Source organism: Muscardinus avellanarius (assembly GCF_963383645.1).
Source record: "Muscardinus avellanarius genome assembly, chromosome: 8".
Lineage (NCBI taxonomy): Eukaryota > Metazoa > Chordata > Mammalia > Rodentia > Gliridae > Muscardinus > Muscardinus avellanarius.
The window spans coordinates 70,189,532-70,211,507 of NC_137794.1; the positions used below are offsets into that span (position 1 = coordinate 70,189,532).

A 21,976-nucleotide genomic window follows, 5' to 3' on the forward strand; every position below is an offset into this window, starting at 1 on the left:
CTGTCTCTTGCCTCCCAAGCGCAGGGATTACAAGGGTGCGCCAGCACGCCCAGCTAAATTTTAAAATAGTAAAATCTCATACCAATTCTATGGGTGATTTTGATGCACACTCTTCATTCAACCATTATTCTACAGTTGTCAAGTATATATATATTTTAGACTTACATGTTTAACAAGTCAGAAGGGGTCTGAATTCTTAGGGTTACATATTGTGTGCAAGGGAAATACATCTACCTACATGCATGTGTTTAATTTAGAATGACAGACTTCATTCATCAGATTAGAGAGGCAGGCTTCATGTAAGTTATCCAGTTGCAGCTTTGGAGGATCTCCAAGTGGAAAATGGTATTTATTGCAGATAGCTGCCTCTAGTCAAAAAATACATATGTCACATACCCACAAACAAAATATTAATTCCACATTTACTTTTAATCTCTTAATATGTGTATGTGTTTTGCCATTAGGTCTGACTAATGATAAAACACATACACACATTAAGAGATTAAAAACAAGCACAAATATGTACATTCATTACTATATTTCTCTAGTAATGTCTGGCACAGACTCAGCACCTAATACTGTTGAATGGATGAATTATGGAGTAGAATGCCTTATGCATGTGAAATATAAAACATGAGAATTCAAGGAAATTTTCTGTTTGCCATCTGTGTCTTTGAATAACACTCCTAGGTCTCCATTACTTCATGTTCTCGCCAGTAGTGATGCCTTAGGGGAAAAGCTGAATTAGAACTGACCTAAAGCAACACATCCAAATGGTCTCATGAGCCTTCTCCAGTTGAGGTAAAACCAAGAGGAATGCTCAGTAACATCTCAAAATACAGCCCATTGATTGCTGTCACAAACTTAGGATATATGTGGCAGGAAGCAAAATGATGCATTCTTGGATTCCAGAAAAAAGATGAGTGCGTTTTCAATATTTGTGTGCTAGCCCTTTGTTAGGCATTAGAAGCTATAAATGGAAGGTAGGTTAGCTTGCAGTCTTTCAAAGCATATACAAGTCAGGTAGTAAAAGTAGGAGGCATTGTATGGTTTCATGTAAAATGAATCATATTTTAAGAACTATAGTGAATGGTTTTAGAGAAACCATTGGATGATAGGTAAGTTTTTCAGAAGAGATGACATATAAATATGAATTTATATAACTGGCAGTGAATGGCACCATTTTGTTGCTTTTGGAACTGTCAGGGTAACAGATTATAGGATGCTGCCAAAAAGATGTATTGTGTACTTTTTGGGATTCTGTTCATTGAAGATTCATGTGACTTTTGATCAAGTTACCTGTGTCAGAGGGTGGATGAAAGGATAATCTTAATTGTTGGGTGAACTCATCAAGGACTTTAAATTTCTTTTGTTATCAAAGAGAAATGACCTATGATGATTTTAGTGATCGAAAACTAGTTCCCATTAGCCTGTGTAAGTGACTGAATCCCAATGCCGTTCTTATTTTTTTGGTCTTTTTAAAACTTACTTTCACTGACACTATGGAAAGCAAGTAAAATATATACAACTTTGCTTTGTGGTTGTTGATTGTGAATGGATCACTTTAAAAGATTCTTAACCAAGCTGAGTTATCGAGCCACTCTGCATAACTAAGAACACTTTATTGTGCCAGTTATCCTATGTGATAATGTTTTTTTCCTCTTCTTACCAAGAAGAGAAGACAAATAATGCAGTTCATCCCAGGGTTTTAAGATTATCACCGGCACTTTATCTGCTTGCAGCCTGGTGAACAAATGAGGTTCAGCAAACATCAGACACTCCAGTACAACAGAAGCAAGCCCCTTTCCCGGCACAAAAAGTGCTGTCCACAGTCCTGAACCATCAGTGTTAAATAGAGTTTGATTGTTTCTCTTCTTCCTGGGATAAAGCTAAATATTTCAGGAATACTAAAGTCAGAAGAAAGAACGCTCTATTTAGAAAAGGAGGTAGGGAGAGTAAGGGAAACAACTGTACTGTTGGAAAGCATAGCCCCTAAAAGATGGCCAGTGAGGGAAAAAAAAGTTTATTGACAGGAGAAACAGTCCTGGCATGGAATTTAAATTGCTTTGATATTTACTTCATGCTACTGTTCAACACTGGAGGAGAGACATGTGACCTTGAATCCGTAGGTTTAACCTGTCTTTAGAAGGCGAGAAAGAGGATTTAAGAATAAGACGGGGATTGGGGATTTAGCTCAGTGGCAGAGTGCTTGCCTGGCATGCTCAAAGCTCTGTTTTTCATCTTTAGCCCTGGGGTGGGGGAGAATAAGATGATTTGATTAGAAAATAACATCAAACCCCTGCCACTGCTGATTCATAGAGCTATAGTCTTTACTAGGTTGTAGGACAACTAAAAAAAAATTAAAAAAAAAAATTAAAGCCCTAGATTTAAATTTAAAACAGTGCCAGGAGGTGGTGAAGTAAATCATTTAGCTAGTTAAGAAGCATAGAGAACAAACCTATTAAAGAGCCTTGTGAATAGGGAAATCATGTAGGTGCTGCAGTTTTATTTCAAGTATGTCTTTAGTTATTAAGAAGACAGGAGGGCTTGTGTTGGAACAAATGCAATGAGGAGATTATTTTGTTGTTGTTTTGTTTTTGGTGATGGTACTGGGGTTGAATCCAGAGGGGTTCTACCTCCCAGCTACATCCCCAGCCCTATTTTTTTTTTTTTTTTAATTTTGAAACAGGATCTCACAAAATCTCCAGAGGCTTCATTAAATTGCTGAAGCTGTCCTTGAGCCTGTGATCCTCCTATCTGCCTTCCAAATACTGGAATTAGCAATGTGTTTTAAAAAATACTATATCTTTTATGATAAAAATAAAAATAGGCAAATGTCTAAGTTTGTCATATCTGTGAGAAATGAGATGTGAATTTCATTCTGAATTATATAATGAAAATTATATTATCATTAAGAATCTTCATTCAGAATAGAGTACTGTAAGACCCCCGCAGAGGGGAGACCCTCAATCAGCCTCGGGATAAGCGACGTCAAGAACACACGAGAAATTTTAACCCTTGATGCAAAAGCAAAAGGCAAGAATTTATTAAGGAGCCAGTGCACTGGGGTCGACTCGTAAAGGAGTTCGACCCCGAGCAACTGAAAGTGTGGATATTTATAGGGAAAAGACCATCAGTTAGGGGGGTTTGGGCCAAATTACATGCGTTTACAAAATATTACAAAATCATTTGAAAAAGTACATTTTGTTAGATAAGACACTAGGTGTAGTGAGCAGGTTCCCGGCACAGAGCGCGCGCTGACCCGGTCAGTATAGATAAGATGCTAGGTACGTTCCTGGAACAGGGCGGGCTTATTACATATTTCTCATTCTTAAGCTATGCTTCTTAAGCTGCAAGCTGCAGTAATATATACTTTTCTATTTAACTATTAGCTGCTTGTTTTAACTATTAGCTGGCTGCTAGGGCTTGTGATTTTTCTTCTAAATGGGGCCTTTCAGTACCTTTTATACATAAGATGTACTCATAATAATTATACTGTGCATATAAAAATAATATCTAAATTTAAATACTTCTTTGATCATGTAAAAGACAGTATCGTCATCTTAACAACCAAATAGAGTAAATTGTCTTGAAAGGGCAAGTGTTCACTAGTGCGACTTAGTGGTAAAGTATTTAATCACATTCTAGCTTTCAGTTCTGTTGTCTAGGCCTCCAAATAGAAAAGGAACAAAATGAACTATATTCTTGATGTAGTTCTGAATGAGAATTGCTAATATTTTGTTGATATATTTTGCATCTATGTTTATCAATGCTATTGGTCTGTAATTTTCTTGTGTTATCTTTATTTGGTTTGGAGATTAAGTTGATGCTGGCTTCACAGAATGAATTTGGTACTTTTCCTTCTTTTTCTGTTTCATGGAATAATTTGAGGAACATTGGAATTAGTTCTTCTATGAAGGTCTTGTAGAATTCAACTAGGAATCTATCTGAGCCTGGACTTTTCTTTGATAGGAGATCGTTTATTACTGTTTTGACTTTTTTTTTTTTTTTTGCTTCCTATTGGTTTGTTTAGGTTTTCTGTCCTCTTGTTCGGTTTAAGTAAGTTGCAGGTATCTAAGAATTTGTCAGTTTCCTCTGGGTTTTCTATTTTATTGAAATATAAATTTTCAAAATAGTTTATAATAATCTTCTGGATTTCCACATTACCTGTGGTAATATCTATTTCCATCTCTTAACGTTGAGATTTGGGGCTGTTTTTTCTTTTTGTTAGGTTGGCTAAGGGTTGTCAGTCTTAAATACTTTCAAAAACAAGCTTTTTGTTTTCTTGATCTTATAGATATATTTTGTTTCTATTTCATAAATTTCTCTGATTTTGATTATGTCCTACCTTCTACTGGCATGGGGTTTAGTTTTTCCCTGCTATTCCAAGGCTTTGAGGTGCATCATTGGATTACTTATTTTGAATCTTTCCATCTTTCTTATGTGAGAGCTTAATGCTACAAAATTTTCTTTTCTTTCTTTCTTTCTTTTTCCTTTTTTTTGGTTTTGTTCGGTGGTATTGAGGTTTCTGGAAACCCATCTACCTCTGGGCTACACTCCCAGACCTATTTTTATACATTTTTTATTTCAAAACAGAGTCTCTTAAGCCAGCACGGCTGGCTCTGAACCTGCACGATCCTCCTGTCTCTGCCTCCCAAGCGTAGGGATTACAAGGGTGCGCCACCACGCCCAGCTACAAAATTTTCTTAACATCATCTTCATGGTGTCTCATAGATTTTGATATGTTGTGTCTTTATTTTCATTTGATTCTAGTAATTTTGAATTTCTCACTTTTTTGTTGCAATACTGGATATGAAACTCAGAGGCATTCTATCTCTGAGCTATATACTCCATCCCTATTTTTTATTCTTTATTTTTATTTTGAAACAGGGTCTCACTGAGTTGCAAAGGGCCTCACTAAGTAGCTGAGGCTGTCTACGAACCACAATCCTACTGTCAGTCACCCAAATGCTGGGATTACAAGAATGTGCCACCATGCCCGACTTCCCTTTATTTCTTTTTTAATCCAGTCTTCACTTAGTAATGCAGCATTCAATCTTGATGGGTTGTGTAGTTTCCCTGAATCTTGTTGTTGATCTCTGCTTTCAACCCACTATGATCTGAGAGGATGCAATGAATTATATTGATTTTTTTTTAACTTGCTGGTACTTGTTACTTGAGAAAGAACAGCCTTTTCAACAAATGCTGTTTGGAAAACTGACTATATATAAACTCTATCCTCTCAATCTGCACAAAAGTCCACTCAAGATGGTCCAAATACCTAGAAATTAGACCAGAAACTTTGAAATTGCCAGAAGAGGGTATAGGATCAACACTCCAACACCTAGGTACATGTGGAAACTTTCTAATTGAGACTCTAAAAGCTCTGCAAATTAAAATAAGAATTAATGAATGGGATAGCATTAAACTAAAAAGGCTTCTGGCCAGCAGAGAAAACCATCAAGACTCTACAGAGAGAGCCTACAGAATGGGAGAAGATCTTCACTGTCAGACAAAGGTCTAATATATGGAATATACAAAGAGCTTAAAAAGCTTAACACTAACTAAAAAATTGGGCAACTGAACTGAATAGGCACCTTTGAAAAGAAGCAATACAAATGACCAACAAAAATATGAAAAATGTTAATCATCTTTAGCAATCAGAAAAATGCAAATCAAAACTATATTGCGATTCTATCTCACTCCAATTATGATGGCAATCATCAAGCCTACAAACAATAAGTGCTGATGAGGATATGGGAAAATAGGAATCCTATCATAATGTTGGTGGGACTTCAAACAGTACAGTCACTTTAGAAATCAATGTAGAGATTTCTCAGAAAATTGGAAATGGAACTTCCATATGACCCAGCCATAGTTCTCCTGGCCACCTTCGCAAAGGAAATGAAATCAAAATATAATCATACCTGCATATCCATGTTCATAGCAGCACAATTTACATTAGCCAAATTGTGGAACCAACAGAGAGTTCCATTAATAAATGAATGGCTAAAAACTTTGGTATATACAAACAATGGAGTTTTATTCAGTCATAAAAAACAAAATTATACCATTTGCAGAAAAATGGATGAAACTCAAGAATATACTAAGTAAGTACACCCAGTCCCAAAGAACAAGTAAATCGTATATGTAAAAGTTAGATATTTGGAAACATCAGAAAGATGAGCAGAGACTTCAGGAAAATGACTGAGAATGTTTAGGAAAGGAGGTGGGGGTGAAGTAATAAAGAACACAATAGTAGAAATAATGCTATGAACATAGACAAAATTACCAATTCCAATCTCAAAGACTTGTAGAGCGAAGGTGAGGGTAGGGGGGCTGCTGGGGAGGGAATCGAGTTCCATGCATGTATTTTTCTAACACTCTATACCCTAATATGATGTAAAATTATAACACACTAAATTTTTAAAAAGGGACAAAAGTTAAATCTTGTTCACACTTGTAATAAGATTATATTGCAAAGACTTTGCTTTGACTAGAATGTCTTTTTTTTTTAATATGGCCAGAAAACTTAAAAGAACTCTAAGATTGACAAAACACACACACACACACACACACACACACACACACACACGGGGGGGAGGGGAAGGGGGGCAGAGAGAGAGAGAGAGAGAGAGAGAGAGAGAGAGAGAGAGAGAGAGAGAGAGAGAGAGACAACAGTAACAAAATAAATAGAACAACAACAACAAAAAAGACCCTTTGGGGAAAAATCTGGCCTGGTGCCTTGCATATGTATTTTCCTTAGTAGTTACTTTAGAGATAAGTAAGGAGTTTTACTTTCTAACAAGTTCAGAAAACTGAAGATATTTTCCTAAGGGAAAAAAAAAGCCATTCACTCAAATGTGTAGATATTGCAGGGAAGTCTTTTGATGAGTCTTCAGCTTGGCTTCCTAGCCTAGAGAGGCTTTTTAAAGTCCATTCTTACATTCCTTATTGAAGATATCCAGCAAAGCAAAGTTTGAGCCTGCTTGGCTAATCCCTGTCTTGCCACACTTATTAAGTAGGCAAGTGAGATTTGACTAGATGATTTTAACCAGACTTATTTTTGCAAACATGTTAGTCATCTTTTTATATTTTAATTTTTTATTGGTGCATTGTAGTCATACATCTTAATGGGATAAAAGATGGTGAAGACATACATGCACACATTACCCAAGTAGCCCTCACCCAATCACAACCCCCATTTTCTTCCATCCCTCCTTCCCATGCTTGGCTTAGTGATTGACTTTGATATATTTGTTTAAGCACATCAAGTGCTTTAGAGAGTTCCCCTCTTTGCTCCTCCCAACCCCTCAGGTCGCCTTATTTGCTCCTCTATTATATTAATTTATTTTTTTAACAACAGGGGGATAAATAGAGAAAATTAACATTTAAACAAACAATTATCTTGTACATTTTTGCAGTTCTTACCAAATTCTAAATTCTAGTATTCTCTAATATCTGGCTACAATTTTCCAAACTAACATTTCCAGTTTTTCTCTCACTCTCCTGACTTGACATTATCACCATTCTCTAGGTTGGTGCTGGACCTGGAACCATGAAGCTGAATAAATGAGGTGGACTACAGTCTTATGCCATAGCCAGTTTATTCTGAGACCTGCAATGTTTTTATTCCTTAGCAGAACTCAGGAGGTTATTAGAGGTTACAGACTACGTGACAGCACCAGGTTCATAACACAATAAATCGTGTTCTTGGAAAAAGCCAAGTCAAGGTTTTCTGCAAAAAAGTCTTTCTGGTTACAAAAAAGAAAAAAACACCATATTTCATGGGCTGTTTGATTAAAATATTCTGATTTGTCAGGAACACATCTTTGTACAGAGCACACTGAGTGAAAGAACTTTGTCCTTCTTGGAGTTTTCTCACAAGACTCAATGTGTTCCTTCATAAGATATTTCCCTTATCCTGTGTTTTGACAGACATAACTAAAATGTTATTTTCCCTCAAGGCTTGCAAGTGGCAGAAGTTTCACCAGAGCACTCAATGCCATTAGCAAAGACGTTCAAACTCTCAACCAAGACACTTGTCAAATGGCCACTACCATCTTCATTCCATAGCCAAAAATGCTCAGACACAGAAAGGGAGTTTATAATTATCAGTGTTTGTTTTTCTTTATTTTCACATATTTCCCCCCTCATTAAATGCCTAATGCTACTAACATCCATTTGAGATTTATAAATGCATTTACTTATAGTTAATTATTTAAGATTATTTTCTTAAATATTTAATTATTAAATTTACATGGCATAATTTTAGTGAGTAATACATTACAGATAGAACAAACTTTCCCCAGTACTGGAAACGGAGCCTAGGAAAGCTCTACTACTGAACTGTATCCCAAGACCTTGGAGGCATTCTACCTCCAAGCTATACCCCAGCCCTTTTTATTTTTTTGTTTTGAGACAGGATCTTGCTAGGTTGCTGAGAGCCTCACTAAGTTGCTGAGGTCGGTCTCAAAACTGTGATCCTCCTGTCTCAGTCTCCCAAGTACTAAGACAGGAGCTAAGTACTAAGATTTGGAGGTGGGGGCTAGGGTAAGTTGCCCAGGCTAGCCTCAGAGTTGCCACCCTCCAGTCTCTGCTTTCCAAATCATTGGAATTATAGGCATGCACTACTGTCCCTGGTTGGATAGAAGTGCATAGTGTTCTGTTTTGTTTTACTGCGAACTGACCATTTAAATTACTAAAAAGAGGCATTTGTATAAAACTTCTGCATTTTTCACTATCGCATTTATTTTGAAACAAAAAATTAAATCTTAATTAAAAGAAAATGTCACTTTAATATTTACTGATCCTAAATTTAATTGTGTATAAAAGTTAGATTCACAGTACAGAATAATCTCTAAAGACATTTCTGAGTCATGTTTCATACTTTGTATTTTCGCATTTTCATTCAGGGTACCAAAAATGCCAATCTCTCAACTCATTTAAATTTGAAATTTCAAAGCATTCACCACATTCATAGTACTTAAGCATAGTTTACTCATTTTGTTAATTAGCAAGCTTTATAATTAATAACAATAGGCACAAATTAATATGTATATTAAATCATATTCTCTAATTAGGTTTTGATTATTTTACAGTGCAATTAAAATTCTACTCCTCATTTATATCCCAGATGAACTTTAAGGGAAAGTCTTTCATGTTCTTTTGAAATATTTTGTCAAATCTTTCATTCTGTTCCACAGTCAAATGATGCTTCCAGCCGGGCGTGGTGGTGCACGCTTGTAATCCCCGCGCTTGGGAGGCGGAGACAGGAGGATGGCGCAGGTTCGAAGCCAGCCGCGCGCTGGCTTAGGAGACCCTGTTTCCAAAATGAAAATGTAAAAATAGGTCTGGGAGTGTAGCCCCGAGGTAGAAGGGCTTCCAGGAACCCCAGTACCACCAAAAAAAAAAAAAAAAAAAAAAAAAGATGCTTCCAGTCTCCAATGATACCTAGTGGGATAAATATATGAATGGCACCTGGGTGAATGAGGAATACTAATGGGGTGAAGATTACCCCAACCCATTTTAACCCATTTAATCCCATTGCCCCAGATGTAGAATCTATCAAAGCTAGAAATAAGTAAAAAATGTACCCTATTGTAACTTGAAATAATATATGAATATTTATTATCTTTACAAAATTTAAAATTTGAGGCTTAATAAAATATTCCCCTCTCTAATCAAATTAAACATGATAATTCACTACACATGATAGTTCACTTTTTCTCATAGAGGAATGAGTTAAGAGAGAACTTTAGGAACACAGTAACACAATAAACAGATCTACAGTTATTTTTCCCATGTGTTAGGCTTTCACTACTCAGTCATGACCATTCATTTTTTTTTTTTTTACCTTTTTTTATTTTTTTATTTTTTTAATTAATTTATTTTTTAAATTGGTGCATTGTAGTCATATATCAATCACATTGGAGTACAAGACTTGAGAGGATATACAAGCACACATCATCCAATTAGCCCTCCTCCAGCCCCCGTCCCATTCCCTCCCCCTCCCTCCGTCCCACACTTCTTTGGTGATTTACTTTGATACATTTGTTTATGTACCTCCTGCGTTTTAAAGAGGCTCCGTCCTCCAGTATTACATACCCTCTGATTGGTCACATTAGTTGCTTCACTATAGGGCCCTTTCTATAGCTCAACCTCTTCCTGTTGCCCTTTTCCTCCTAGTTATTGCTGATTAAGAGAAGCGTCTGAATTATATTTTCTGCGATATTTCTCTGTGCATGCTGCGTTGCAAGTACCAATCCCACTCTTGATGGTCCCAGTAGTGGCCTGGCTACTCAGTGGACTGATCCAGACCTCGCTGGCTCAAGCAGCGGCCTTGCCTCATGGGAGGACCCAGTTCTGGTCTCGCTGGCCCCTGAACCGGTCAAACCCCTAAGCTGGCTTTGGTCCCGACCTTGGAGGCCCCAACACTGGTAATGTCTCACAGCAGCTCCGATGACGGCCTCGCTGGCCCCAGCACCGGCTTAACCCCTTGGCAGGCTCTTATCCTGGCCTCAGAGGCCCCAGTACCGGCCTTGCCTCAAGGCAGGCTCCGATGCCGGCCTAGCTGGCCCCAGCACCGGCCTAATCCCTCGGCAGGCTCCGATCCCGGCCTCGGAGGCCCCAGCACTGGTCATGCCTCAAGGCAGGCTCCGATGCCGGCCTCGCTGGCCCCAGCACCGGCCTAACCCCTAGGCAGGCTCATATCCTGGCCTCGGAGGCGCCAGTACCGGCCTTGCCTCACGGCAGGCTCCGATGCCGGCCTCGCTGGCCCCAGCACCGGCCTAACCCCTCGGCATGCTCCGATCCCGGATTTGGAGGCCCCAGCACTGGCTTTGCATCAAGGAAGGCTCCGATGCCGGCCTCGCTGGCCCCAGCACCGGCCTAACCCCTCAGGAGGCTCTTATCCTGGCCTCGGAGGCCCCAGTACCGGCCTTGCCTCACGGCAGGCTCCGATGCCGACCTCGCTGGCCCCAGCACCGGCCTAACCCCTCGGCATGCTCCGATCCCGGCCTCGGAGGCCCCAGCACTGGTAATGCCTCACGGCAGGCTCTGCTGCCGGCCTCGCTGGCCCCAGCACCGGCCTAACCCCTCGGCAGGCTCTTATCCTGGCCTAGAGGCCCCAGTACCGGCCTTGCCTCAAGGCAGGCTCCGATGCCGGCCTCACTGGCCCCAGCACTGGCCTAACCCCTCGGCAGGCTCTTATTCTGGCCTCGAGGCGCCAGTACCGGCCTTGCCTCACGGCAGGCTCCGATGCCGGCCTCGCTGGCCCCAGCACCGGCCTAACCCCTCGGCAAACTCTTATCCTGGCCTTGGCGGCCCCAGTACCGGCCTTGCCTCACGGCAGGCTACGATGCTGGCCTCGCTGGCCCCAGCAGCGGCCTAACCCCTCGGCAGGCTCTTATCCTGGCCTCGAGGCCCCAGTACCGGCCTTGCCTCAAGGCAGGCTCCGATGCCGGCCTCGCTGGCCCCAGCACCGGCCTAACCCCTCGGCAGGCTCTTATCCTGGCCTCGGAGGCCCCAGTACTGGCCTTGCCTCACGGCAGGCTCCGATGCCGGCCTCACTGGCCCCAGCAGCGGCCTAACCCCTCGGCAGGCTCCGATCCAAGCCTCTGAGACACCAGTACCAGCCTTGCCTCAAGGCAGGCTCCGATGCCGGCCTCGCTGGCCCCAGCACCGGCCTAACCCCTCGGCAGGCTCCGATCCCGGCCTCAGAGGCCCCAGCACTGGTCATGCCTCAAGGCAGGCTCCGATGCCGGCCTCGCTGGCCCCAGCACCGGCCTAACCCCTCAGCAGGCTCTTATCCTGGCCTCGGAGGACCCAGTACCGGCCTTGCCTCACGGCAGGCTCCGATGCCGGCCTCGCTAGCCCCAGCACCGGCCTAACCCCTCGGCATGCTCGAATCCCGGCCTCGGAGGCCCCAGCACTAGTCATGCCTCACGGCAGGCTCCGCTGCCGGCCTCGTTGGCCCCAGCACCGGCCTAACACCTCGGCAAGCTCTTATCCTGGCCTCACTGGCCCCAGCACTGGCCTAACCCCTCGGCAGGCTCCGATCCCGGCCTCGGAGGCCCCAGCACTGGTCATGCCTCACGGCAGGCTCCGATGCCGGCCTCGCTGGCCCCAGCACCGGCCTAACCCCTCGGCAGGCTCTTATCCTGGCCTCGAGGCCCCAGTACCGACCTTGCCTCAAGGCAGGCTCCGATGCCGGCCTCGCTGGCCCCAGCACCGGCCTAACCCCTCGGCAAGCTCTTATCCTGGCCTTGGAGGCCCCAGTACCGGCCTTGCCTCACGGCAGGCTCCGATGCCAGCCTCGCTGGCCCCGCACCGGCCTAACCCCTCGGCAGGCTCTTATCCTGGCCTCGAGGCGCCAGTACCGGCCTTGCCTCAAGGCAGGCTCCGATGCCGGCCTCGCTGGCCCCAGCACCGGCCTAAACCCTCGGCAGGCTCCGATCCCGGCCTCGGAGGCCCCAGCACTGGTCATGCCTCAAGGCAGGCTCCGATGCCGGCCTCTCTGGCCCCAGCACCGGCCTAACCCCTCGGCAGGCTCTTATCCTGGCCTCGGAGGCCCCAGTACCGGCCTTGCCTCACGGCAGGCTCCGATGCCGGCCTTGGTGGCCCCAGCACCGGACTAACCCCTCAGCAGGCTCTTATCCTGGCCTCGGAGGCCCCAGTACCGGCCTTGCCTCACGGCAGGCTCCGCTGCCGGCCTCGCTGGCCCCAGCACCGGCCTAACCCCTCGGCATGCTCCGATCCCGGCCTCGGAGGCCCCAGCACTGGTCATGCCTCACGGCAGGCTCCGCTGCCGGCCTCGTTGGCCCCAGCACCGGCCTAACCCCTCGGTAAGCTCTTATCCTGGCCTCGAGGCCCCAGTACCGGCCTTGCCTCAAGGCAGGCTCCGATGCCGGCCTCACTGGCCCCAGCAGCGGCCTAACCCCTCGGCAGGCTCCGATCCCGGCCTCGGAGGCCCCAGTACCGGCCTTGCCTCAAGGCAGGCTCCGATGCCGGCCTCGCTGGCCCCAGCACCGGCCTAACCCCTCGGCAGGCTCCGATCCCGGCCTCGGAGGCCCCAGCACTGGTCATGCCTCAAGGCAGGCTCCGCTGCCGGCCTCATTGGCCCCAGCACCGGCCTAACCCCTCGGCAAGCTCTTATCCTGGCCTTGGAGGCCCCAGTACCGGCCTTGCCTCACGGCAGGCTCTGATGCCGGCCTCGCTGGCCTCAGCACCGGCCTAACCCCTCGGCAGGCTCCGATCCAGGCCTCGGAGGCCCCAGCACAGGTCATGCCTCAAGGCAGGCTCCGATGCCGGCCTCGTTGGCCCCAGCACCGGCCTAACCCCTCGGCAAGCTCTTATCCTGGCCTTGGAGGCCCCAGTACCGGCCTTGCCTCACGGCTGGCTCCGATGTCGGCCTCGCTGGCCCCAGCACTGGCCTAACCCCTCGGCAGGCTCTTATCCTGGCCTCGAGGCCCCAGTACCGGCCTTGCCTCAAGGCAGGCTCCGATGCCGGCCTCGCTGGCCCCAGCACCGGCCTAACCCCTCGGAAGGCTCTTATCCTGGCCTCGGAGGCCCCAGTACCGGCCTTGCCTCACGGCAGGCTCCGATGCCGGCCTCACTGGCCCCAGCAGCGGCCTAACCCCTCGGCAGGCTCCGATCCCGGCCTCAGAGGCCCCAGTACAGCCTTGCCTCAAGGCAGGCTCCGATGCCGGCCTCGCTGGCCCCAGCACTGGCCTAACCCCTTGGCAGGCTCCGATCCCGGATTTGGAGGCCCCAGCACTGGCTTTGCAAAAGGCAGGCTCCGATGCAGGCCTCGCTGGCCCCAGCAGCGGCCTAACCCCTCGGCAGGCTCCGATCCCGGCCTCAGAGGCCCGAGCACTGGTCATGCCTCAAGGCAGGCTCCGATGCCGGCCTCGCTGGCCCCAGCACCGGCCTAACCCCTCAGCAGGCTCTTATCCTGGCCTCGGAGGCCCCAGTACCGGCCTTGCCTCACAGCAGGCTCCGATGCCGGCCTCGCTGGCCCCAGCACCGGCCTAACCCCTCGGCATGCTCCGATCCCGGCCTAGGAGGCCCCAGCACTGGTCATGCCTCACGGCAGGCTCCGCTGCCGGCCTCGTTGGCCCCAGCACCGGCCTAACCCCTCGGCAAGCTCTTATCCTGGCCTTGGAGGCCCCAGTACCGGCCTTGCCTCACGGCAGGCTCTGATGCCGGCCTCGCTGGCCCCAGCACCGGCCTAACCCCTCGGCAGGCTCTTATCCTGGCCTCGAGGCCCCAGTACCGGCCTTGCCTCAAGGCAGGCTCCGATGCCGGCCTCGCTGACCCCAGCACCGGCCTAATCCCTCGGCAGGCTCCGATCCCGGCCTCGGAGGCCCCAGCACTGGTCATGCCTCAAGGCAGGCTCCGATGCCGGCCTCGCTGGCCCCAGCACCGGCCTAACCCCTAGGCAGGCTCATATCCTGGCCTCGGAGGCGCCAGTACCGGCCTTGCCTCACGGCAGGCTCCGATGCCGGCCTCGCTGGCCCCAGCACCGGCCTAACCCCTCAGCAGGCTCTTATCCTGGCCTCGGAGGCCCCAGTACCGGCCTTGCCTCACGGCAGGCTCCGATGCCGGCCTCGCTAGCCCCAGCACCGGCCTAACCCCTCGGCATGCTCCGATCCCGGCCTCGGAGGCCCCAGCACTAGTCATGCCTCACGGCAGGCTCCGCTGCCGGCCTCGTTGGCCCCAGCACCGGCCTAACCCCTCGGCAAGCTCTTATCCTGGCCTCACTGGCCCCAGCACTGGCCTAACCCCTCGGCAGGCTCCGATCCCGGCCTCGGAGGCCCCGGCACTGGTCATGCCTCACGGCAGGCTCCGATGCCGGCCTCGCTGGCCCCAGCACCGGCCTTACCCCTCGGCAGGCTCTTATCCTGGCCTCGAGGCCCAAGTACCGACCTTGCCTCAAGGCAGGCTCCGATGCCGGCCTCGCTGGCCCCAGCACCGGCCTAACCCCTCGGCAAGCTCTTATCCTGGCCTTGGAGGCCCCAGTACCAGCCTTGCCTCACGGCAGGCTCCGATGCCAGCCTCGCTGGCCCCAGCACCGGCCTAACCCCTCGGCAGGCTCTTATCCTGGCCTCGAGGCGCCAGTACCGGCCTTGCCTCAAGGCAGGCTCCGATGCCGGCCTCGCTGGCCCCAGCACCGGCCTAAACCCTCGGCAGGCTCCGATCCCGGCCTCGGAGGCCCCAGCACTGGTCATGCCTCAAGGCAGGCTCCGATGCCGGCCTCTCTGGCCCCAGCACCAGCCTAACCCCTCGGCAGGCTCTTATCCTGGCCTCAGAGGCCCCAGTACCGACCTTGCCTCACGGCAGGCTCCGATGCCGGCCTTGGTGGCCCCAGCACCGGCCTAACCCCTCAGCAGGCTCTTATCCTGGCCTCGGAGGCCCCAGTACCGGCCTTGCCTCACGGCAGGCTCCGCTGCCGGCCTCGCTGGCCCCAGCACCGGCCTAACCCCTCGGCATGCTCCGATCCCGGCCTCGGAGGCCCCAGCACTGGTCATGCCTCACGGCAGGCTCCGCTGCCGGCCTCGTTGGCCCCAGCACCGGCCTAACCCCTCGGCAAGCTCTTATCCTGGCCTCGAGGCCCCAGTACCGGCCTTGCCTCAAGGCAGGCTCCGATGCCGGCCTCACTGGCCCCAGCAGCGGCCTAACCCCTCGGCAGGCTCCGATCCCGGTCTCGGAGGCCCTAGTACCGGCCTTGCCTCAAGGCAGGCTCCGATGCCGGCGTCGCTGGCCCCAGCACCGGCCTAACCCCTCGGCCGGCTCCGATCCCGGCCTCGGAGGCCCCAGCACTGGTCATGCCTCAAGGCAGGCTCCGATGCCGGCCTCTCTGGCCCCAGCACCAGCCTAACCCCTCGGCAGGCTCTTATCCTGGCCTCGGAGGCCCCAGTACCGGCCTTGCTCACGGCAGGCTCCGATGCCGGCCTTGGTGGCCCCAGCACCAGCCTAACCCCTCAGCAGGCTCTTATCCTGGCCTCGGAGGCCCCAGTACCGGCCTTGCCTCACGGCAGGCTCTGCTGCCGGCCTCGCTGGCCCCAGCACCGGCCTAACCCATCGGCCGGCTCCGATCCCGGCCTCGGAGGCCCCAGCACTGGTCATGCCTCAAGGCAGGCTCCGATGCCGGCCTCTCTGGCCCCAGCACCAGCCTAACCCCTCGGCAGGCTCTTATCCTGGCCTCGGAGGCCCAAGTACCGGCCTTGCCTCACGGCAGGCTCCGATGCCGGCCTTGGTGGCCCCAGCACCGGCCTAACCCCTCAGCAGGCTCTTATCCTGGCCTCGGAGGCCCCAGTACCGGCCTTGCCTCACGGCAGGCTCCGCTGCCGGCCTCGCTGGCCCCAGCACCGGCCTAACCCCTTGGCATGCTCCGATCCCGGCCTCGGAGGCCCCAGCACTGGTCATGCCTCACGGCAGGCTCCGCTGCCGGCCTCGTTGGCCCCAGCACCGACCTAACCCCTCGGCAAGCTCTTATCCTGGCCTCGAGGCCCCAGTACCGGCCTTGCCTCAAGGCAGGCCCCGATGCCGGCCTCACTGGCCCCCGCAGCGGCCTAACCCCTCGGCAGGCTCCGATCCCGGCCTCTGAGGCCCCAGTACCGGCCTTGCCTCAAGGCAGGCTCCGATGCCGGCCTCGCTGGCCCCAGCACCGGCCTAATCCCTCGGCCGGCTCCGATCCCGGCCTCGGAGGCCCCAGCACTGGTCATGCCTCAAGGCAGGCTCCGATGCCGGCCTCGCTGGCCCCAGCACCGGCCTAACCCCTAGGCAGGCTCATATCCTGGCCTCGGAGGCGCCAGTACCGGCCTTGCCACATGGCAGGCTCCGATGCCGGCCTCGCTGGCCACAGCACCGGCCTAACCCCTCAGCAGGCTCTTATCCTGGCCTCGGAGGCCCCATTACCGGCCTTGCCTCACGGCAGGCTCCGATGCCGGCCTCGCTAGCCCCAGCACCGGCCTAACCCCTCGGCATGCTCCGATCCCGGCCTCGGAGGCCCCAGCACTAGTCATGCCTCACGGCAGGCTCCACTGCCGGCCTCGTTGGCCCCAGCACCGGCCTAACCCCTCGGCAAGCTCTTATCCTGGCCTCACTGGCCCCAGCACTGGCCTAACCCCTCAGCAGGCTCCGATCCCGGCCTCGGAGGCCCCAGCACTGGTCATGCCTCACGGCAGGCTCCGATGCCGGCCTCGCTGGCCCCAGCACCGGCCTAACCCCTCGGCAGGCTCTTATCCTGGCCTCGAGGCCCCAGTACCGACCTTGCCTCAAGGCAGGCTCCGATGCCGGCCTCGTTGGCCCCAGCACCGGCCTAACCCCTCGGCAAGCTCTTATCCTGGCCTCGAGGCCCCAGTACCGGCCTTGCCTCAAGGCAGGCTCCGATGCCGGCCTCACTGGCCCCAGCAGCGGCCTAACCCCTCGGCAGGCTCCGATACCGGCCTCGGAGACCCCAGTACCGGCCTTGCCTCAAGGCAGGCTCCGATGCCGGCGTCGCTGGCCCCAGCACCGGCCTAACCCCTCGGCCGGCTCCGATCCCGGCCTCGGAGGCCCCAGCACTGGTCATGCCTCAAGGCAGGCTCCGATGCCGGCCTCTCTGGCCCCAGCACCAGCCTAACCCCTCGGCAGGCTCTTATCCTGGCCTCGGAGGCCCCAGTACCGGCCTTGCCTCACGGCAGGCTCCGATGCCGCCCTGGTGGCCCCAGCACCAGCCTAACCCCTCAGCAGGCTCTTATCCTGGCCTCGGAGGCCCCAGTACCGGCCTTGCCTCACGGCAGACTCCGCTGCCGGCCTCGCTGGCCCCAGCACCGGCCTAACCCCTCGGCCAGCTCCGATCCCGGCCTCGGAGGCCCCAGCACTGGTCATGCCTCAAGGCAGGCTCCGATGCCGGCCTCTCTGGCCCCAGCACCAGCCTAACCCCTCGGCAGGCTCTTATCCTGGCCTCGGAGGCCCCAGTACCGGCCTTGCCTCACGGCAGGCTCCGATGCCGGCCTTGGTGGCCCCAGCACCGGCCTAACCCCTCAGCAGGCTCTTATCCTGGCCTCGGAGGCCCCAGTACCGGCCTTGCCTCACGGCAGGCTCCGCTGCCGGCCTCGCTGGCCCCAGCACCGGCCTAACCCCTTGGCATGCTCCGATCCCGGCCTCGGAGGCCCCAGCACTGGTCATGCCTCACGGCAGGCTCCGCTGCCGGCCTCGTTGGCCCCAGCACCGACCTAACCCCTCGGCAAGCTCTTATCCTGGCCTCGAGGCCCCAGTACCGGCCTTGCCTCAAGGCAGGCCCCGATGCCGGCCTCACTGGCCCCAGCAGCGGCCTAACCCCTCGGCAGGCTCCGATCCCGGCCTCTGAGGCCCCAGTACCGGCCTTGCCTCAAGGCAGGCTCCGATGCCGGCCTCGCTGGCCCCAGCACCGGCCTAACCCCTCGGCAGGCTCTGATCCCGGCCTCGGAGGCCCCAGCACTGGTCATGCCTCAAGGCAGGCTCCGCTGCCGGCCTCGTTGGCCCCAGCACCGGCCTAACCCCTCGCCAAGCTCTTATCCTGGCCTTGGAGGCCCCAGTACCGGCCTTGCCTCACGGCAGGCTCTGATGCCGGCCTCGCTGGCCCCAGCACCGGCCTAACCCCTTGGCAGGCTCCGATGCCGGCCTCGCTGGACCCAGCACCGGCTTAACCCCTTGGCAGGCTCTTATCCCGGCCTCGGAGGTCCCAGTACCGGCCTTGCCTCATGGCAGGCTCCGATGCCGGCCTCGCTGGCCCCAGCACCGGCCTAACCCCTTGGCAGGCTCCGATCCCGGATTTGGAGGCCCCAGCATTGGCTTTGCATCAAGGCAGGCTCCGATGCCGGCCTCGCTTGCCCCAGCACCGGCCTAACCCCTCACCAGGCTCTTATCCTGGCCTCGGAGGCCCCAGTACCGGCCTTGCCTCACGGCAGACTCCGATGCCGGCCTCGCTGGCCCCAGCACCGGCCTAACCCCTCGGCAGGCTCCGATCCCGGCCTCAGAGGCCCCAGCACTGGTCATGCCTCAAGGCAGGCTCCGATGCCGGCCTCGCTGGCCCCAGCACCGGCCTAACCCCTAGGCAGGCTCATATCCTGGCCTCGGAGGCCCCAGTACCGGCCTTGCCTCACGGCAGGCTCCGATGCCGGCCTCGCTGGCCCCAGCACCGGCCTAACCCCTCGGCATGCTCCGATCCCGGCCTCGGAGGCCCCAGCACCGGTCATGCCTCACGGCAGGCTCCGCTGCCGGCCTCGTTGGCCCCAGCACCGGCCTAACCCCTCGGCAAGCTCTTATCCTGGCCTTGGAGGCCCCAGTACCGGCCTTGCCTCACGGCAGGCTCCGATGCCGGCCTCGCTGGCCCCAGCACCGGCCTAACCCCTCGGCAGGCTCTTATCCTGGCCTCGAGGCCCCAGTACCGGCCTTGCCTCACGGCAGGCTCCGCTGCCGGCCTCGCTGGCCCCAGCACCGGCCTAACCCCTCGGCCGGCTCTTATCCTGGCCTCGGAGGCCCCAGTACCGGCCTTGCCTCAAGGCAGGCTCCGATGCCGGCCTTGGTGGCCCCTGCACCGGCCTAACCCCTCAGCAGGCTCTTATCCTGGCCTCAGAGGCCCCAGTACCGGCCTTGCCTCACGGCAGGCTCCGCTGCCGGCCTCGCTGGCCCCAGCACCGGCCTAACCCCTCGGCCGGCTCCGATCCCAGCCTCGGAGGCCCCAGCACTGGTCATGCCTCAAGGCAGGCTCCGATGCCGGCCTCTCTGGCCCCAGCACCAGCCTAACCCCTCGGCAGGCTCTTATCCTGGCCTCGGAGGCCCCAGTACCGGCCTTGCCTCACGGCAGGCTCCGATGCCGGCCTTGGTGGCCCCAGCACCGGCCTAACCCCTCAGCAGGCTCTTATCCTGGCCTCGGAGGCCCCAGTACCGGCCTTGCCTCACGGCAGGCTCCGCTGCCGGCCTCGCTGGCCCCAGCACCGGCCTAACCCCTTGGCATGCTCCGATCCCGGCTTCGGAGGCCCCAGCACTGGTCATGCCTCATGGCAGGCTCCGCTGCCAGCCTCGTTGGCCCCAGCACCGGCCTAACCCCTCGGCAAGCTCTTATCCTGGCCTCGAGGCCCCAGTACCGGCCTTGCCTCAAGGCAGGCCCCGATGCCGGCCTCACTGGCCCCAGCAGCGACCTAACCCCTCGGCAGGCTCCGATCCCGGCCTCTGAGGCCCCAGTACCGGCCTTGCCTCAAGGCAGGCTCCGATGCCGGCCTCGCTGGCCCCAGCACCGGCCTAACCCCTCGGCAGGCTCTGATCCCGGCCTCGGAGGCCCCAGCACTGGTCATGCCTCAAGGCAGGCTCCGATGCCGGCCTCTCTGGCCCCAGCACCAGCCTAACCCCTCGGCAGGCTCCGATCCCGGCCTCAGAGGCCCCAGCACTGGTCATGCCTCAAGGCAGGCTCCGATGCCGGCCTCGCTGGCCCCAGCACCGGCCTAACCCCTCAGCAGGCTCTTATCCTGGCCTCGGAGGCCCCAGTACCGGCCTTGCCTCACGGCAGGCTCCGATGCCGGCCTCGCTGGCCCCAGCACCGGCCTAACCCCTCGGCATGCTCCGATCCCGGCCTCGGAAGCCCCAGCACTGGTCATGCCTCACGGCAGGCTCCGCTGCCGGCCTCGTTGGCCCCAGCACCGGCCTAACCCCTCGGCAAGCTCTTATCCTGGCCTTGGAGGCCCCAGTACCGGCCTTGCCTCACGGCAGGCTCCGATGCCGGCCTCGCTGGCCCCAGCACCGGCCTAACCCCTCGGCAGGCTCTTATCCTGGCCTCGAGGCCCCAGTACCGGCCTTGCCTCAAGGCAGGCTCCGATGCCGGCCTCGCTGGCCCCAGCACCGGCCTAACCCCTCGGCAGGCTCCGATCCCGGCTCGGAGGCCCCAGCACTGGCCATGCCTCAAGGCAGGCTCCGATGCCGGCCTCTCTGGCCCCAGCACCAGCCTAACCCCTCGGCAGGCTCTTATCCTGGCCTCGGAGGCCCCAGTACCGGCCTTGCCTCACGGCAGGCTCCGATGCCGGCCTTGGTGGCCCCAGCACCGGCCTAACCCCTCAGCAGGCTCTTATCCTGGCCTCGGAGGCCCCAGTACCGGCCTTGCCTCACGGCAGGCTCCGCTGCCGGCCTCGCTGGCCCCAGCACCGGCCTAACCCCTTGGCATGCTCTGATCCCGGCCTCGGAGGCCCCAGCACTGGTCATGCCTCACGGCAGGCTCCGCTGCCGGCCTCGTTGGCCCCAGCACCGGCCTAACCCCTCGGCAAGCTCTTATCCTGGCCTCGAGGCCCCAGTACCGGCCTTGCCTCAAGGCAGGCTCCGATGCCGGCCTCACTGGCCCCAGCAGCGGCCTAACCCCTCGGCAGGCTCCGATCCCGGCCTCTGAGGCCCCAGTACCGGTCTTGCCTCAAGGCAGGCTCCGATGCCGGCCTCGCTGGCCCCAGCACCGGCCTAACCCCTCGGCAGGCTCAGATCCCGGCCTCGGAGACCCCAGCACTGGTCATGCCTCAAGGCAGGCTCCGCTGCCGGCCTCGTTGGCCCCAGCACCGGCCTAACCCCTCGGCAAGCTCTTATCCTGGCCTCGAGGCCCCAGTACCGGCCTTGCCTCAAGGCAGGCCCCGATGCCGGCCTCACTGGCCCCAGCAGCGGCCTAACCCCTCGGCAGGCTCCGATCCCGGCCTCTGAGGCCCCAGTACCGGCCTTGCCTCAAGGCAGGCTCCGATGCCGGCCTCGCTGGCCCCAGCACCGGCCTAACCCCTCGGCAGGCTCTGATCCCGGCCTCGGAGGCCCCAGCACTGGTCATGCCTCAAGGCAGGCTCCGATGCCGGCCTCTCTGGCCCCAGCACCAGCCTAACCCCTCGGCAGGCTCCGATCCCGGCCTCAGAGGCCCCAGCACTGGTCATGCCTCAAGGCAGGCTCCGATGCCGGCCTCGCTGGCCCCAGCACCGGCCTAACCCCTCAG

General features: G+C 54.5%; 1 pseudogene across 1 annotated transcript in view; it reads right to left on the bottom strand.

Annotated features, from left to right (window-relative positions):
* Window positions 1–9,114: 9,114 nt before the first annotated feature.
* The window catches only part of LOC308266075 (amine sulfotransferase-like), a 44,334-nt pseudogene continuing 31,472 nt past the window's right edge, over window positions 9,115–21,976 (bottom strand). Inside the window, exon 7 of the transcript in view lies at window positions 9,115–9,216. The product of the transcript in view is annotated as an amine sulfotransferase-like (transcript). The remainder of the gene's footprint in view (window positions 9,217–21,976) is intronic.